General features: G+C 39.7%; 1 protein-coding gene across 1 annotated transcript in view; it reads left to right on the top strand.

Annotated features, from left to right (window-relative positions):
- The first annotated feature begins 307 nt into the window (after positions 1–307).
- The window catches only part of LOC126916547 (carboxypeptidase N subunit 2-like), a 36,665-nt gene continuing 21,713 nt past the window's right edge, over positions 308–15,259 (top strand). The window contains exon 1 of the mRNA XM_050722465.1: positions 308–1,113. The gene's annotated coding sequence lies outside the window, so the exon portion shown is untranslated. The remainder of the gene's footprint in view (positions 1,114–15,259) is intronic.

The raw sequence follows: 15,259 nt of genomic DNA, 5'->3' as shown, positions 1-15,259 counted from the left end.
TCTTCAGGCAGGACCGATTGCATCGATTTCCCGCGACGCAGCGGTCGATTTTGAATTGTAATTACCGCATTCATCTCGCGTAGCACGTAGCACGCTTAAGCACGCTGCAACGGCAACATACATGCCGCATCCCGGTGCATCTACATAGATGTAATCCATGGACCGGTAACTTTGTTGGAAGTAATTTTCGCCGAGTAAGAATAATTTCGTGTTCACACGTCGCTTGGAGCTTTCGTCAGTCGAAGTTAGGGCGCTGCCTAGGCTGGAGGTTAGGGTTGGCTGGAGTCGAGAGAGGAGCCATGGAGGTTTGGGGTTAACGGTATGGTGGTACTGGCGACGACGGTGGTGGTGGTGGTGATGGTGGTGGTGTGGTATGGTAGTGGTGGTGGAAATGGTGGTGGTGAGAGAGCAACTGCGCAGATCCCAAAGTCTTTCAGCCGCGAGTACGTAGGCAAACTCCGATTCAGTAAGGACTGACTGTTCCCGTTTGCAGTGCAGCTCGAAATCTCAGGGAGAAACCGCGGTCTTTCGTCCTCTCTTTTTCCTTCTCTTTCTCTCTCTGTCTCTGTCTTCCTATCTTTCTATCCACTCTGTCTTTGTTTTCCGTCTGTACCATCCTACTCTAGCCATCCACTCTCTTCTCTCGCGTCTTTTGTTGTTAGTTCCTCTCACCGCGGTAAAGTACGTGTTTAACTTTTTCCGTTTGACCGACTGTCTGTCTGTCTCTGACACGAAGTTCGTGGCACGAACTACTGTTTCGATTCTTTTTCGAAGCCATTCCGGTACACGCTAGATTGCTGTTCGTGGACCGATGTACTACACGAGCGAGCGAGGCTCGTGTCTCGCGCAAATTCCAACTGTTCCCCATGGTTAGTCACGTGGCTGGCCAGTGATTCGAGGAAATCTGGTTGGCTTCGTTTCGGGATACCGTACGAACGGTGCGTTCCGGATGAAAGGTGCGTGTGCCAGTTGATCAACGCTCGTTCGACCGTTCGACTCGGCTCGTACAACTCGGAATCGAAGTCCCGAGGACGTGTGTGCAAAATCGACGGTGGACCGCAGGTCGATGTGCACAACTCTGGAGAGACGTACTGAAACTCCACGTCTGTCGGTGTAAGTATATCTAACCACCCTTTTCTTTCACGCTGACAATGAGTCACGGACGTATCCGCCTCTGGCGGCGAGTCAGCTGTACGCCAAATGAAACGATTGTTTTTCTTTTCTCACGTAATCATATAAAATAAATTTGTACGTGTTCTGTTTAGTTAAATGTAATTGTAGTTCTATTTCGTTGGCTTCTTTTGTTACTAAGAGTGTATTTATATGGTTCCAAAAGACCTCAAAGCAATCGTTTGCCAAAGAATAGTTCAAAGCTAAAGACTAATTTATAGAAAATCGAACTACGAAATTTTTGTACATGTTAGAAACATGTTATTCCTCTCGTTACAAAGGGCGTATTTATACAGCCTCAAAGGTAATCATCAACAACTATTTACTAAAGAACAGTTAGTATTTATTTGCCTCAAAGGAAAATCATTTGTCAAAAGCGTATATATACATTTTCTTTAATATAGAATCATCTTTATTTACATTTACATCCATTATACTATAATTAATTATACGAATATATTTTTATTATGTTAACAAAAATAATTTCAACTTGCATCGAATAGTACCGTAGTAAAAGAGTTAACAACGTATTATCACATAATAAGTTATTCATTCTTTCCATTGAAGATTTGAATTAATTGTTATAAGAGATTAATTATACTTTATCTCGTTTACCGAGCGTATTTTAATGTATCGGCTACATACATAGCTCTATCCCCTCATAACGACCTTTCAGAGCCATTAACTTATTAAAAGATTAATAATCATGTAATATACATTATACGATGGTAGAATGATTTATAAAATTAATTCTCATATGATAGTGTCCACAAATAGGACGTTTCATCCCCTACATGATAACCAACGGCAAAATTCGATTCAGCAACACCTGCCGGTGCAGGGCGTCGATATTTTATTCGAGCAACAAACCCTCGCTGCATCGACGACGCGATTAAGATCTCCTTAACCGGCGGCAATTTTCGATGAACGATCAAACAGGCGCGGGAACGAATATTATTACCAGGCAAAGGTTAATATGATTTCGCAAAAATCCGTGGTCACAAAAGCCGACACGGTTCAATGGTTTATCGTTAAACGTGAATATAACTGCAGGCAACGGGTGAATCGAGCCAGCCAGTCACCGATTCCGTGGACTGTTAAATATATTACATCGCTTCTATCGCGAGAAAACATATAAGCTCGAACTTCATAATTATTATAATTTCCTGACCCGTTTTGCGCATAGATCGAACTGATATTGTTAGCGAAATTCTGCAAGTTACAAATACTAATAAATACCATTACATAACGGTAACTACAAATAAAGTTCTGCAATAGTTAATTTTAGCAAGATAATTGAAGAGATCGTAACGAAAGTGAGTGAAAAATTATAAAAATTATTTATGCAGCATATGTCTATAATCGAAAACCTGATACTTGTCGATTCACTAAATTTACTAGTCAGTAAATTATTGTGCGAGAGAGCTCCGATATCGAGAGAGTGGAAGAGGGGATGGTCGACCGTACAGGGGAATGGAGATATACTTCTAATCCTGATAACTCTCTTTCACAGGGGTGGAACCCGTTAATGAAATGCACCCTTACCCCGTTCTCTGGATATTACTATTTTTCCATGGAAAAGCCGACCGAAAATATTCTTGGCGATTATTAACATCGGCTTATATCGCGCTGCCAGGTATTAAATACGCAACGGAATGCGCGTTTTCGACCTTCCCTTTCTTCCGTCCTTCGCGTTGTCTCTTCCCCTTTTTCATTAATCCCTCCGTGGAATTAAATTGTTGCCCGTGTTACATGGTGGTTAACGGGAAAATCGGTGAAGTTAGAGGACTTTGGTGCTGTGACTCCCTGAGACGATACTCCTCCAAGTAGTCTCAGCGAAGTTCATAAATCATGCGTGCGTCCACTTGCTCCTCATCGACAAACACTTGCACCCGTGCCACTTCTGGTTTGAATGTCTGATTAATAATGCCCGATGTGTACTCTATGCGAAGCAAATTGCCTTGGTCTCGCGGAATTGCGTTTAATATCGCGACGGGAAGGTTCTCCCCTTCCGGCCACCGATCTTCATCGTCGAACATGCTCGTCCTATTGTTTGCCTTTCTTGCTCACCGTCTACTTGGGCCTCGTTCTTTACTTGGAAACAACGAGACGTAATGTTTAATTAAATAATGGTTTAGAAATGATTTCGTGTTTAATTGGACGTGCTGGTTTAGTACTGTTGTTAAATTAAATATCGAATACTATGTTGTCAATAACAATACGGTATTGGAATAATAGTACGTTCAATTAAATCTCATTTAGCGATAGTAATACTAAATGAAGGTATATTCTAAGTACGTTAATATGTAAAAAGATTATAATCGAAATGCTACATAAAACTAAAACATTTTGTTATAGTATTTTTAAAGGCTTCTATCTTACGTATATTTTTCTAAGATTTTTACGGGAAATGAAACGATTTGTGGATACGTAAATATTTGATTTTTAATACACGGTCACCACTATACGACTAGACACATTTTTTTCTACGCAAAAAAAATAAATCCACAAGGCAGAATAAAATTTTGTCGGGTTCGATGATATCGCGAATTAATTTCTCTGTATATTTGTATTATTTTTTATATTTCCTACGTTTGATAATTGGCAAGGTATCAAGTGATTCACTTTTGCAATTCGTTTTATTAGTTCAACAGTGTAATCATTTTAAGGAGATTTTGTTGGGATTTCTGGGTTTGATATTGCTCGATTTTTATCCATGGAATCGCATTAAATTCATCGTCCATTGCAATAACGACTGTCGAACAATTAAAAGGAAAAATATGAATTTGATACTTGAAAAAATAAAAAAACAGAAATGAAATACATAAAAATGCATTTATTGAGAACAGCTCTCGCGAAGCGCTTTAACTTTCCTTTAAAATCGTTTTTTATATCATCGATAATTTTATATTCTATATCTTTATATCTGACGCTCGATGAATTTTCTTTATACTACAAACATAAGGATAAAACTGATGCATTTATTTAAGAACACCCCCAACAAATTGTAAGAGATATTTTGAATTTTATCTTTTAATTTATTATCGTAGAAGAATAAGCTATGGTAAATAATCGCTTTTTTAAATTGAGAAACAACTTTGCTATACACAATGTAAACCGCAAAGCTTAGTCACCTTAAAATTAATGAAAAATATACGAAAGTTATGGATCGTACTGATCAAACGAGATTTACAAAAAATGTACTAACACTAAACATGTAAAAAATATTCGATCGTAAACTTATGAAATCAAATAATTCTTCCAATCTGCAAATCTACCGGGAATCCATTCTGTCCAATTAAAAACAGTAAGCTCTCGTTGCAAACAAAGCCAGCAGATTTCACACAATTAAAGCGGAGGTTTGAATGCAGCATCCGATACGATTGCTTTCGAATCGATCTCCGAGAATTGGAAGAGTCCAGAACGAGCTCTCTAGTCTCGCAGTAAGACTAAAGAAACGGATTCAAGGTATGATTATCTGGAATCTCGCGCTTGTTTCGTCGTTGATGTTTTTATCGTTAGAGGTAAAATACGATGAAAATATGGGGAATGGAGGAATGAAATAAAAATTGCGAAACAGTGAGGGTAGGAGCCCCCCGAGAAATTTTAATAACCGCAAGGGATATCGGCCCTGGCTACTTTTTCGAACCCGGAATGGTCGATCGACTTCCAACTCACTCGTGGTAAATCACACAACTCTAACACCTGGCCTCTGTGTGTTCTTCGCTCATGGATGAACGCATTCGCCTCGTGCACGCTCTGCACTCTGATTAGTTTCCTCCTGGTTGGAGAAAAGGTATTCCTGAGAGCGATCGCATTTAAAAACCGTGGCCTGTGAAAATGGGCCACAAATGCGCCGGGCAAAAAGGCCCGAAGGGAGAGAGATGAAAGTGCACCGAGACAGTTTATGTCCGCGTAGGAATTTTCGCAGCTTCCAACCGAGCGGCAGCGCCGTGTTGCATCCGGCAGAGAGGGATGAAAGAAAGAAGCGTTTTCACTGTAGTTATAAACGTAGGACGGAATAGATGTATCGTGGCTTCTTCTTACGCTGTGTATTCAACGTTGTTCGGAAACAGTGAGACGATTGTCAACATTTAATGACCACTCTATGATTTTCTTACGAACACTGCTTGTAGACTCGTATACATTTTTCGACATTTGTGAAAAAAATATTTTATGTATCTACCATACAGTATTTACAAGTATTTTGGTATATTTCGCTTTAGGGGGCGGAAATTTTCTTCCATTTTGTGAATCGATTAGAAATCGGATAATGCTTTGTTGAAAGAATTTTAGCTTGTCGAAAAGGTCGCAAGCTGAATGCTATTACCTGTTTTTTATTCAAGATATAAATCTTCTTTGTTTGCGCTGTTGGAAATGAAGGAGGTTTTGATGGATGTATTTAGCCGTTGTCGAGTATTACGAGAATGAAAACGAAAAAAGAGAATAGGATTTCAATGGTGTTTGATACAGGATCAGGAAGATTTGTTGGCAAGGTATCGGAAATTTGTAGTTGATTGTTCAAGATTTATTGGTAAATATAACGGTATAGGGCGCCAAGGGTATTTAAAGTGTCATAGAATTTGCCATCTATGATACTCTTTTCTAGTACGTTCGACGACTTTTATAAAAAATTCCAAGTGCGAAAAATAACATTGATTGAACTTATACTGTTCTCATAAAAAACTAGTTCAAGGGACTTATATACTGAAATACGGGCAACTTTTGACAAGTAACAATGATACGTAATTTTCTAACTCGTCTGTATCCTCAGGCGATACGCAATAAAAAAGCAGAATAGCAATAAAAAGGACCGGTCTTCAGAGAAAATCTGATTGCATCTTTTTTGCACGTGTCCGTTCGTAAACTCAATTATTCGTTCCTTTGTCGACTTGATCGAAGAACAAGAGGGGCGTGGAAAAAAGAAATACCGGCGGCGGCGGTAAGGGACGTAAGTAGCAAGGAAGTCCACCTGGTGTCCCTTGATGCATCCTCGTTGGAAGGCATTTGCTTGTGGCTATTGACGCCGCCTCGCCTCTCGACCGGAGAGGAGATTGTATTCTCGCGAGCGGTCGAATTAAGCGGTCGTAGGGCGCGAAGCACGGTGGAAAAGCCGGAGGGCTATAAATACAAGGATAGGGGAGGGTAGGTGAAACGGAGGTGGAGAGACAGTGTCCTCGGCACAATGCGTGCCGCACCAATCCTATTTTCAGAGATACACATCTCTCCCTCCATTCGAACGGAGAGAAAAAGCGCGAGACAGAAATGAGAGCGGGGAACTTGGAAAGAGAGAGAGAGTGCGAATAGAGGACACGAAGAAATAGAGGATGGATAGGGACATAACCGCTTTATCCCCGCGTCGAATCGTTTCTTCGAGGTGGCTGCAGCTGTCTCGACGCTTCTTTAAAGTTCATCTTTCTCTGACTTCAACATCCGATCTCCGGGAACATTAGAAATGTAGAGTACGCGATCAAGGATGCCGAAATCGTCGTTTCCGTCCCCGAGACACCCGTTCAATCGCTCTTAATGCCTTTCAATGCACGCCACGCGATTCGTTTCCGTTTTTCATGGACGTGAGTATTTTCGTTCGTGCGTACGGGCACCGAATTCTTCGGAGCAAGCTACAAATCGACGCTCGTAACGTGAATTTTGTTAAAGCATACAAATTAACGATGAATTAATGATTAGAGGAGAAGTTTGTGTTCGTTTCATCAAACCATGCTTCGGTAAGCTTGCTTCTTTGTGTAATATTTTGAAGCAAATGGACATATATAGACACGTAAAAAGAGAAAACGATTTCTTAGCATCTAAAATACCGCACGATATCTGAGAATCGCGGCGCTACCTGTTGTTCATGGAATGTCTTCAAATAGCTAGCAGTCTCCTATATAGAAGGAAGTCTTTATCAACAGGGATAGAACGAACGACTTCATAATTGAAATTATTTCCACGTCGGTGTTGTGGGTGAGATCTCGTTCCGTAACAGATTTCGCTGTTTTCACTTGTCTTTACGTCCATGTTACACATGTACATACACACGTACGCGCGCATACACACACACACACATACACATGTACGCACACGTAGCTCGTTCATTCACGCGTGCACACAGGCACACGTAAATACACGTGAGAAGCTCGATAAGGGAAGATTTATCGGCGAACTTGCCGTATATAGAGAACGTACACATACGTTTTAACTGTTACGGCAGTTCGCAGTCACTTTTCGCGGCTGGTGTCCTACGATTTAAGTTTCAGGGGAACGGCAGAGGCGGACGAGGATAGGTTCTCCCGTTGGTGAACTTGTACCTTGCACTTCAACTTTATGCACGACACTTTGAAGGGCGGATATCGTGTTTGCCTTTGTTACCAACTTTGTTTGCCGACTGGCTTTGTTTACAGCCCTCTAGGTGGTAGGTCACGGCTCAGGAAATCCACTTGAGAAAGATTTCTTTTGTCTACGGCAATTGCGCCATTAATTGACTCGGGGGCCCACAACAAACGAGTCTCCGCGTATTCTACCCCCGTGGAACAATGCGATTACTTACCACACGACCAACAACATTGTGGAATCGAACAAAGGAATCGGAAAGAATCTCATGGGAACACACGCCCTGATAGCCAATAAAATAGCCGCGAGCAACGTACGTCTTGCGGTTTTGTAAATTAATCGTTCGCTCTAATACGATCTTTTTTGGAGAGAAGGGTGCTTTCTTCTCTTGTTTTCTTGGGGCTTCAAGATGGTGTATTGTGCATTGTAGACGATTGTTCAGCCAGTACGTGAATCTTTAAAGGTATATAGCTGATAAAATTCGTCATGTTGAATGTTTGTACATTAGTAATGGAGAAATGGTGGGATTGAAGTATCGTTTCAGGGCGTAGTAGAATTGGTTGATCGTTGGAAGGTCGATAAACGAAATGCTGATTATACGAGTATCAATTGTTCAAAGTAAATAAGCAAACTATGCATGCGTGCATTTATTTATAAATATAGCAGTGCTATTTTTCAGCATATCGTAGAAAATTGGCACTATCGAAACTAGTACTTTGTGACTTTATGACACTGGGAATTTCTTCGTATTTAAATACAATTAGGGAGTTCTCAACAAAAATTTTCGGTAAACAATTTACATAAAAAACATTGAAACGTACAATTCAGTTAAAAATCCCATTAAAATCCAGCGACTATATACGTAAAAGCAACATACATTGTATTCGCAAAGTCATAAATTCATATTTAACGCGATAGTAAAAACCGAAGCGGTAAAAAGCCCGCCGGTATTCCGGCTTTGGGCCGCAAAAAAACTAAGACGCACCACCGTTGTCAGATAACGGAAAATAGAAGTTGCTTGTTTCGCTCGTATTGCGAAACGTCAAACGCAACAATGGGGCATTAACGTTTAAAAGCGGGACAACAATGAAAGATAGTAATTATTTGATAATAATCGACGATATCCATCGACTATCTGTCTACGATGTGTCGTTTGCGCGACAGCATTAAAAGGGAAAGAAGCAACGCGTTTAATCTCCGGTTTCCCGTAACCGCAACAAACTAATCGAACAGCCCACAAAATACACCTGTAATTGGATCCACTGCATCCTGACTGACAGATGGAGGGTATTCCCTGTATGAAAATAGGTAGCAAAAAAAGAAAGGGAAAAGAAAAGAAGAATGGAAGGTTCTGAAGGCGAGAGACAGGAAGTTCTCGGGAAGACAGGAAACAAAGTGCGGTGAGGATGGCAACAGAGGGAGAAAGTTTGTAGTTACACTTTTAAGACGAAGGCACATCAAGATTTTCTGCTGCTTCAGTCATGGAACTTGTCTTATTAGATGTTTAAGACTGTCCACTTGGACGTACTTAGTAATAATATGAATAGAAGAAGGTTCAGAGTCATGATTTTTATATTTATGATTGGTATGATATGAATTTTATTCTAATGAAAGAAATTGTAGTTAGCTAACTACTTTTTAATTTAGTTGTAACTTCTCATATTTTTATCCGAAATTACTGAGTTGAATAAGAGCAGGAATATTTGTTTGGTATTTAATTTGTTATGACTTTGATAATGTTATTCAGTTTTAACGAATTAAATAAAGAAATGAAATTTATCCAACTTGAATACCAAAGAGAAATTATATTTGCATCCTTAAAGTGATAATCAATTTATTACGCTTTTTTACACTTACAATCTCATTCTGAAATGTACATGAAACGTGAAATGAAACATGAAATTTACATGGAAATGAATCTTAACTTTTCACATGACAGCTAATCTATTAAAGAAGAAATTTCAGGAAAAATTTATTACGGTAATATATCAGGAAAACAACACGTCATATTAATTCGCAGAAAGAACCGGGCAGAAAAGCTGTTCGTCGAAAGGATTTACCACTACCCAATTGTACATAACTCAAACGTTATAGCTTCATTTTTATACATCGGCTTACATCGAAGCACGAAGTAACGACATTGTAACATTTACCGAATTAAACCGGCTCTCTAACACCCATAGCTTCCCTCATCGTAATTTTTTCGTCATACAAACGCTTCCGTTCCCCGCTGTAAATCACAGCGTGGAACGTCGTACGCGTGAACGTTCCTATATTTCATCGCCGATAAAAACTGGACTTATCGAGCGTAGAATAAAAACGAAGAAAGGGGAAAAAGGAAACGAGAGAAAATCACCCAGGGAATTAACATTCGGGTCGTAAAGTAAATCATACGGCGTAAAATTAGGGGCCGTTAAAAACTCCTCCCTCGAAACGTTCGGGCGATACATGGAAAAAATGGCTGGACGATGAAACACGATAAATCCGTGACTTCTAGACCACTCGGATTGCATACATCGTGAATCTAAATTCGTGGTACAGGTGAAATCAGACGGATTCTATAGATGAAAGTGAGATGAAAATAATTCCACGTGTAGGTAAATTTCTATAATTGAAGAATGTTGTCCTATATGCAAAAAACAAGTTAAAAGTAAAATTGTTTCGTTTAAGGTCTTGTTATGAAGAAAATAGAGTTTGAATATGTTTACACGTACTAAAAATTTGTTTAAAAATTAATTTTCTCGGGAACAAGTTTGAACGAATAAATTTTGTTCTGCATCTCTGATTTATTTTTGCATACAGAATAACCTCCTATGGATTGTCTATTGCTAGTTACGTATAGTTAAGAAATGGACAAATTCACGCTATAAAATTTCCCTAATTTACACGATCAATTGAGACCCATAATATAGTGTATACAGTATACATGTTGTCCAGAAGAGCAAATAAAGAAGTATGAATGCACAACTAACGTTGTCATCGGCGATTAATGCAATGTTAATTAGCCGTGTCTCGCAATGGGGTGCGTACCGTACCAATTATATCGCGGTTGTATTAGTACCGCTTTTCGTTCAGGCTTCGTGGCCTGTTGCGATCGAAACGCTGCTAAATAATTCAACAATATAGTTGCAGCGTTAGCAAGCTAGCGCACGCTGGCTGATAAAGAGTTGAAAATCACGGAACGGGTGGAAAAAGGTGATTTTTTCAGCGGGAAGCCGGCCGCGAGACTATCGATTGCGTCTTGAAACGCGCGTACGACGACACGCGGAGCGGATTACACCGGAAAGACGCGTCGCGATCGCGTTACCATGCAAACCAACTTAGCACTCTGTCTGTGCGGCGGCATTTTCGATCTCTCAAGGCTGCAGGATGTCGTAAATATTTGTTGTTCGATGGAAAAAAAGAGAAGAAGAATAAAAGAGCAACGATTCTTTCGTGGAATGGGGGTCGTGATTAATATTCATTAGAAATGGGGAAAAAAGGACAAAGGAGGGAAATACAATAAAAGGGAAAACAGGGGGGCAAACGAGGAGAAGGATAGAGGCGACCACTGAAAGAGGCACTCGCGCGTCGACAATAAAAATGATATCGCGCACAGTATGAAAAGCAAAGGGTGTGACTGCTGGACGACGGAGGTGGTGGTCGTAGTACGAGCATGCAGCCGGCTCGAGAGAGGATGAACGAACCGGGAACTCGCGCGGATTCTCTACGGGTATCTTTAATATCTTTAATCCACACCCCTACGCGGGAACGCTGAACAGAGGAAGTATGCATGTGCACAGGGAGCACCCCATGCTATACATCGTACAGAGAGCTCGTAGACATGCTCACGGGGGGTGAGCTCCTCTGTGTTTGAGCTACGCAGGCGCGGTTTATCGACTGCCGCATATATATACACGGAAGCAGAGAGAAAGAGAGAAAAGAGCGAGAAAAGCGTTTCGTTTCGTTTCGTTTCGTTTCGTTTCGCAGTAACCCGAACAATTTCTCTGGCCGTGCAGGATCCTCCTCTCTCTTCTCTTTGTTCGTCTACCGTTCGTCTCGGCTCCGGATATTTGTCCGGATTGCAATTGCACGGGGCTTTTTCCTACTCGTTTTCCACCCCCTCGTGGGACACCACGCTTCTCCGCCTTTGCTTTCTTCGGTCATTCTTCTAATGCTCTCGCCTATTTCCCCTGTTCTTTTTCGGTGTTCTTCTTTGCTACCTCCAACACCACTCTCTCCTCGGTTTTACGCGACGTTTTCCTTCCTCTGGCATCGTCTCGATCTCCGCGTAAAGCAATATTTCACAGAGAATGGACGCGAAGTCCAACCAGGAGTTTACGATACTGCGGTAAAATCGTTTCGAGATGCTCGATGACCGATCAAGCGGCGGCATCCCTTCTCGAAATACGAACCGAATACAGGTAGCTATCTGCTTGGTTTTTTATCTGAGTCTACGTATATACGGGGTGTTCTGTAGACAAAAGAGGGATGAATAATAGGCTTATAAAATATATAATATCACGTGTTCTCTTTTATTTAATACAATAAACACAAACGTAAATAAAAATACTAATCTACTAAGGAATCCCCTAATACTCAGACAAATATTCAAACTTAATTTTCTCTAAAACAAAATCACGTGCAAAAAAAGATGTCTTCTACGTTTTCTGCTTATTTTTTAAATTACCTCTTCCATTTGTATCACCAGTTAAAAGACATCCTATATACATATAGATACAAGCGCGTGTTAGAGAGAATGAGTCGCGAACATTGCGCATCCAGTCCTTTTCTTTCGAGACCATTCGCATCCCCTGGCTCTATCAGGATACCAATTTCGCTCGAGTTCCACGCAGGGCTGATGTCGAGTCTCGTGATTTGCATAATTTTCTGGCAACCACTGGGAAGCATCTTCGAACGGGAGCACGGATGACTTGGACGACGGAGCTGAATAACGTTTTCGACGGACCTCCTCGTTCTCCCTCAGCGCGCCTGTTGATCGTTTTATGAAAATTTCATGACACGGCCATCGTGATGGGATGGGTCGTTCGACCTCCTCGTAATACCTCTTCGCTCTGTACGCGTTATAATATTCGATCTGGGCTAGAGAGGGTTCATTACGAAAATCGCCGAGGGCGATTGCCGCAATCGTGCGCGCCTTTTCGATTATATCGATATAGGATGGGCCTGTGTAAGGTATAAATCGCTCGGGAAACATCTGTCCTCCGGCGTAGAAATTCCAGCCTCCTTCCGTTCCCTCAAAAATATTGCCCTTCTCCCATGACCACTCGGTAGGACCGGTAAATTAATAGCCGTTTGGTTCGTTAAACGGCGTTAAATCCGAGGGTGTTCGCTGTCGAACCTCTTATTCGAACCTTGTAACGAGTTATCGGGGCCCATTTCGAATCGAGCAGCTGTCTCTCGAAAATGTAAATGTGCCTGGTATTTATTGTTTCCACTCCCTTTTTCTTCTTCCCCGCCTTCTTCTTCTTTTTTCTTCGTCCAAGGGTTCGTGACCATCGAAGAGAGACCACATGCAGAAATTTTCCTTTTCTCTGAAAACTCTCTCCCTTCGTTATTTTTATTCATTAGAAATAAGAACTGCCCATGTTGAAAGGATATGTGTCGTAATTAAGACAACATTAGTAATTAATCATTTTCGTTATTAGAATTCTCTCTCGTCTCCCAATTTCACGAAAAAAGATGAAAAATGTTAAAAGCTTCAACTTAACTGAATCGAGTTTAATTCGATGGTCAGAGAGTGCATTCTATTCTCCAGCTGTCAAATCGAAGAAGGAAAATCCCTTAGGAACAGGTGATAGACCAGGGACCAACAGGTAGGAATCCGAGTCCATCAGTGCGGGTCAAGAAATGCATAAATTAAAGTAGGGGCGCGCGCTAAAGGGTCCACTTCCCTGGCTGAGAACCTGTAATTTATTCTCGACGACTACGTCGTCGTTCAACGAGGCTAAGAGGACTATTCATTAAGACGAGCCAGCGTCTGCTTAAAGCGAGAACCGTTCTCATCTTGGTTTTACCGATTTCGCGGCTCTCGATTTGGGGCTAGTCTTTTCTTTTTTTCTTTTTTTTTTTTTGTTTCTTTTCCTTGGTTCCCTAAGTTTTTTAACTCTCGATAATTTCGTTTGACTTGGAAGTTACACGATTCCTGTGTCTGGATTGGGTTAGGCGAAATAAACTGTTGCTAAACTTTCAGAGATATATATATCATACTTACGAACCTGTTGGCTCATTTGATGGTCGGAAACTGCTTCAGTGCGGAATTAAAAATTTATAAAATGTGATTAATTTTTGTTAGCTCTTTTGATTTGACTTTAACAATTTCGATTTTGACAATTAAATTTAGAATTTATAGTCTACAACCAAAGAAGAAAGTGCTGTTTATTAACAGTATTTGCTACTAATCATTAATTGCCTATTAATTTGTACATTTTGATAAAATCATATACCGTTACCATAAATTTACTGAAATTTGTACTAAACAATAGTTTAAAAAACTATATATTTTCGAGATATTTTGATAGAACACTCATAATAGCTAGCTCGATAGACCAATCGTATAATTCACTTCACATTGACTATCTGTAATGTATCTTAATTTAAAAATTAGTACGAAATAATTACATATTGGCCAGAAAGCATATGAATCAAATCGGCCTATGGGATTATGAGGGTTAATTCTAGTAAATGCAAAATCTGTTTCTGATAAAAACGTAACAGTGTATTGTAAAGCAAACAGGCTCTGAGAATTATTACGTTTAAAATATCCATAATAATCCATGTGACAAATTAATTCGTTTTTTTTTCTTTTTTTTACTTGATCAATTGAAATAAAAAAATACATGCATATGTTTGATGAAATATGCGTACAAAGACCATTTATCTTCAAGGTATAAGGCATTGTAGTCTATCTATGATTATTTATGGATCTCCACAAAGGAAGAGGAATTCATCGTATCAATCATACGATGTATCTATCGGTGTCAGAACGATAAACAGAAAGGTTGTCTAAAGATGAAAGAATGCTATGAGATAATCTATGTAGCCTACCTTTAGAGATTAGGTCTAAGGAGATGGGTTCAACTGTTTCTAAAAATGAACGGTAGATATTTCGAACATCTATTGTAGAACGAAGTTTTGTGTTGTCCGACTAAATGGAATCTCTTGTTACTTTGGGACAAACAATTTTTATATTCAGTATTTTTATTAAGCATTATTCTTAGTTAAGTATGTTGTTATTCAGTATTTTTATTTACCTTCATGTATACTAAGTGTCTTTAGAACTTGGCATAACCGTTTTTAAAGCTATACGTTTTAACTTTTTAATACTTATTATTACCGTGTCGTAATATTTTACCATAATATGCCATTTTTGTGCCAACAAGCGATCTATTTATAATAATTGCCCCTATTTATTTAGAGTGGGGGAAAAGGTGAAAAGAAAATATTAGAAAAATTGTGACAGACAATATGGACTTAATTTTCGTTTTCTTTTTTTTTTTTCTTTTTCTTGTAAGAAAATATTAGAAAAATTGTGACAGACAATTGGACCTAATTTTCGTTTTCTTTTTTTTTTTCTTTTTCTTGTAAGGAAAAGAAATTCCAATCACAAAGGCTTAACTAGGGAAAGGTGTAATAGAGCGAATATTTCAAATGGATGAAACCTGCGATCTGTTTAACCAGGAAATATCCATAACGGATACCGATCCGTTGGTGTTTTTACACGAATAACAAACAATCCCGATTTCGTGCAAAGTGTCCA

The sequence above is a fragment of the Bombus affinis genome, chromosome 5, assembly GCF_024516045.1.
Source record: "Bombus affinis isolate iyBomAffi1 chromosome 5, iyBomAffi1.2, whole genome shotgun sequence".
Lineage (NCBI taxonomy): Eukaryota > Metazoa > Arthropoda > Insecta > Hymenoptera > Apidae > Bombus > Bombus affinis.
Note: the sequence above shows the minus strand (reverse complement) of the source record. Positions and strands in the feature narration are given on the sequence as shown.